Source organism: Austrofundulus limnaeus, unplaced genomic scaffold (genome assembly GCF_001266775.1).
Source record: "Austrofundulus limnaeus strain Quisiro unplaced genomic scaffold, Austrofundulus_limnaeus-1.0 Scaffold153, whole genome shotgun sequence".
Lineage (NCBI taxonomy): Eukaryota > Metazoa > Chordata > Actinopteri > Cyprinodontiformes > Rivulidae > Austrofundulus > Austrofundulus limnaeus.
The window spans coordinates 1,018,326-1,023,021 of record NW_013952555.1 but is presented as its reverse complement, the minus strand read 5'-3'; positions in this window follow the sequence as shown (position 1 = coordinate 1,023,021).

Here is a 4,696-nt window from a genome sequence, read left to right as displayed (position 1 = left end):
GAATATAATATATTAAAAATATTCTTTGATTTCTATGTAGCTGATTTTACATGTTTTCTGCTATTTTATCCAACTTTTTTGTGCTTCTTTCAGCTACATTTTGCTCATTTCAGCTGTTTTATACTAATATATATGTATATATATAATATAGTGGAAATTTAGACCAAAGATAGTAAAACACTCAGAAATTAGCCAACCTGTGACCTTGACCTTTTATTTTGTGACCTTGAAGTTAATAGGGGTCTTCATTTCACCAGTTGAAATGATGATGGAAAGAGAGTAAAAAAAGCTCATATTAGCTGGAAAACAACAAAAGAAGTACATAAAAGTTGCAATTTGTTGTAAAATAGCTAAAACAGCTGAAGTTAGCAGAACWGTAGCTAAACAGTAGCTGAACTTAGCACAAAGAAATGGAAAGAGCAYGGTCGATGAATTAAGCAGTAAAAAGCTGAAATTACAACAAAACTTTGAATTTAGCTGCAAATAGTTAAGAGTAGCTAAAACACAGAAAACAGCTGAAATGAGCAGAAAGAAGCTGAAAGAAGCACAAAAAAGTTGGAGAAGTTAAGTAGCAGAAAACAGCTAAAATTAGCTACAAAGAAGCCAAAAGAAAGCTGAAATTGTCATAAAGAAGTTAAAAAAGCAGAACCATAACAAAAAAATAAAAAATGTGCTGTAAATATGTATGAACATTTTGAAGGGTTTTTAGGATGATGAATACAGCTCCATTCTGTTTTTATGAGAAAAATGGCAGAAAAACTAAATATCACAAAACGTGTACATTGCTGAAATATCAAAAGCCATTGCTGGAGTGTCCTGAAGGAGCTGAACATTTTGATATATGAAATGTTGAAGTGGCACAAAAATTGAGGAATGATTTATGTGCTGAAAAACAAACAGAAAAAAAGATTATCGCAACAGTTTGAATGCTTCATATGTATTCAGACAAATATTAAAATCCAAAACACTTAATCAGAGTGTATTTAATCAGAATAAAGGCATTACTTAAAACGTGACTTAGCCGCTGTTTGTCTATTTCAGTGTTACCATTTTGATTACATCTTAAACAAAGCAGCTATGTGTGATCTCCATGGTATGTTAGAGCTCACGCTATGTGTCATAAATCACTCTCAGCTACTACCACACCAAGTTTTAACTCAATATCTGTAAAAGTGAGTCGTGGGCACATTTGTGATTCCTAAAATCAGTTGGTTTTGGTGCCCATCATGACTTGGGTTGACTCTAAAAGTTCACAGATTATTTTTTGAGAGTTAATTTAAAATCCATCCAGCGGTTCAGATGGTGCTTTGCTAACAAACTGACAAACACTTTTGCAAATATGGACTAAAACGTTATCACCTGCTTTTCAAAGTGTGAGCACGTTATCCACTCTAATGCTGAAAAAAACACGCTGAGGCTGAATTTCACAAAACTTTGATTTTTTTTTAGCATTTCCTGCTCATCACGGCTCTCAGCTTGTTGTTGTGACCCATCCTAACGACACACAAAAGGCTACATTTGAATGTCACAAAACAAAACTGTGCCATCTCCCATCTCTTTACCCTCTACAGTTCAAAGATAAGCCAACTTAAGGCTAACAACAGATGCTGTTCAGCAGGTCTTTATTGTGAACGAGTGGCCTAGTTTCAGGACGTACCGCCAAATCAGCCTTKGCAATAATTAACACTGACAGCTGAAAACAGCCAGAAATTCCAGCCGACAATAAAACAGACAATTGCATAAAACAAGCACGAAGCGGAGGAACACAAATGCGCACGTCTGCGTGCAGAACAGCAGCGCCCAGGAATCCGTCGGTGCGGCTAACGCCACATTAAAACCATTAAGCACCAAGACATCTCCCGCTCCACGTACACAGTGTGCATCCTGCTACTTCTGCACTGATACCCCTGATCCCCGGTGCTCTGACAAGGCGTAATAAAGCCYGTATGAAGCGCCGCATTGTGTGAGGAGAACACAATGTTGCATGCTAAGTGCTGTGAGAAGGGCGTACACCGGTGGGTCCCACGGCGCAGCCGAGCACCAGGGTCTATAGCAAGGAGTGCGGAGCATGCTAATGAGGTCATTATGTTATGCCTCTCTCCTTGCTTCTGCTCCTCCTTTACAGTGTGGGCTTCGCCTGTCACGGGAGGCAGGGCACCCYTGTGATGCAGCCAACCACAGATGTCACATATGGCACAATGAGAAAATACACGAGTGTCTCCATACCAGCCTGCTCTCTGAAGAGCCGCGAGGTATTTTWTTCAGCTAATGCAACAAAACCAGCATCGGCGATTTGCATGCGGAATCAGGTGAGCTTATAGGGAAGGACAGAACGACATTCATTTGCTAATTGTTCCTGCTGCGTGTTCATTCAGGAATCACTCAGTGTTGTGTTTTCTCCCATTCCTTTCATGCTCATGCTATTATTTACAGCTGGGGGGGGGGGGGGTAAGCATCAAGCACATGCAAAGGCAATTACAAGCTATTTGCAGAGCCGTTAACAATCACAGGGCAGATGGCAAACAGCGGGCATTAGGCCAAAAAAAATATGAAGGAAAAAAGCAGGCGACTAAGCGCCATCTTGGCTGAGGGAAAGACAGCTGGCAGACAGGAATCGGCCATTTTGTAAGCACGGGCCGCTGCCAGGCTGAGGCTAAGAGAGGCGCCAGTTTCTATCTGTGTGCCAGGAGACTGGCAGGCGAGAGGTTGGAGGGACGGGGAGTTAGAATCACACTTTAATATCTTCCCTGGTACGGGCAACTTCGAAGGAGCATCGACAGTCTGTGACAYACAGGTCACAGCTCAGAGCTGACTAGAAAAGATGAATGGCAACACAAGTTCTCACCTTAAAAAATAAAATAAATAAAAAAACACGCAGGATTGTAGGAGGGGAATGTTCTTTTATTGTGACAAGAAACACCTCAGTATGGCTACAAAAGTGAATATTTAGTTTATACTCACCGAGGGGGCGTGCATCTCTGCATAATCTCATGTTAGGTATCAGGTTTCTGTCCATTTGTCCTTAAGGCCAGTCCAAAGATTTCAAATGATTTTATCACATGAAGTTGTCTCTTTWTTTTCTGGGGGTGTTCAGTTCTACACTGATGTCAAACAGAATTTTTCTTTAAGGCGGAAAAAAAAGCCAGATTTAAAACGGGGGGGCAGTGCACAGATAAAAACCAGGGTCCTCTCCATTCCACCTCTCATTCAATTAGCAACCATTCACTTGAGCTGTCATGGGATCCCTTCTGCACAGCAGTAAGTGGTCTTCAGGTGCTAAACCCCCACCCCAACAGACACGCACACACACGAGTGTGAGGTATGAAAGCGCCGCCTTTCTCTCTTCCACCTCATAGATCAATACCGCGCTGCCATATCCTCTGATGGGAGCTGCTGCTGTAAGAAAATCTAAGGTGAAAAGACAGGTTCTGCCTGAAACAGCAGATGAGAGGAAAAAAGTTCAAATTGTTCTTTTATCCTGGATCAGAACATCTTAGGAATATTGTGCGCCGTACGTGCTCGGGAAAAAAAACCCAGGACTGAGCTGAAACGTCCCGAGCATCATCTCAGACTGATCCTCATTCACAAAAGTGAAGGTGCAGCGAGGAGCTGGAAGAAACGGGACCGTCGACGTCACGTCTCTCCTTCCACCTTCGTCTCGGACAAAGTTTTACCAAGTGGTGTTCGACACCAGAGAAAACACCTCCAGGTGAACCAAGCGTGATTTTTTTCTCTCCCCTTTGTTTCCTTACACATGTGCGCTGACACACTCTGAGCGGGGCAGTTGTGAGGTTAGGGCCCCTTCCCCGGCCCCGGCCTCGGCTGGTATTGGGACTCCAGGAGGAAGATAGAAGAAGATGGAGACAGGAGCTGGGAGTAGTGGTGGTGGTTGGTCCCTGGGCTCCGAGGCCTGCAGGCTGTGATGGGCAACCTCTGCTAGCCTCTCTCCTCTATATTGATTTCTGCTGTTCCAGTCTGCAGAGGAAAGCTCTTAGCCGGCGGGAACGGGAACTCAGCTCGCCTGCATCACCTGCCTCTCCTGGCTTGCTGGGCCCAGCCTGCCCACTCTCGCTGCAGCCTTGGCTGGCTTTTCAGGACCCCTTGCACACAACACCGAGGGCCACGGGAGGAAGCAGCCAGAGAGCCCATGGCGATCCGCAGCTGTGTTCACCTGCTCTGGGTTCACTCGCTTCGAACCACCTCCCAAAACGGCTTCCATCCTCTTCTCATGCCATTCTTCCACCCACTCTGCTCACCAGTTTCTCTTTCTCCTCCACGGCCTCCTCTTCTGCCTCTTCCAGCTGCACACAAACAAGAAGAGACAGAGATAAAGAAAAGAAAAAGTTAATATCAACTTTCAGCACTCTGAGTGGGAATCTTGCTCTTTTATCAGGAAGAAGTCAAGGGTGAGAATTTTGGCATCTTYTCCCAGCTGGTAATATGAACCTGCTAACCTCGGAGAGTAGAAACTGCAGAGAGTTAAGTGTGTCAGGCAGTGAGATACTGCTTGCCAATAGTACTCTCTGCTATTAGATTCTGATGTGCTGCAGATGACAAAATAGAGCAAAAGAGGGCCTAACATAAAAAAATCACCACTGCACCAACTGAATACATTAAAAATATTTGCAAGGAAACTTTTACTTCAACAGCCGCAGTCCTTTGTTACATTATATTAAAAAGTTATAGTAGGATATAT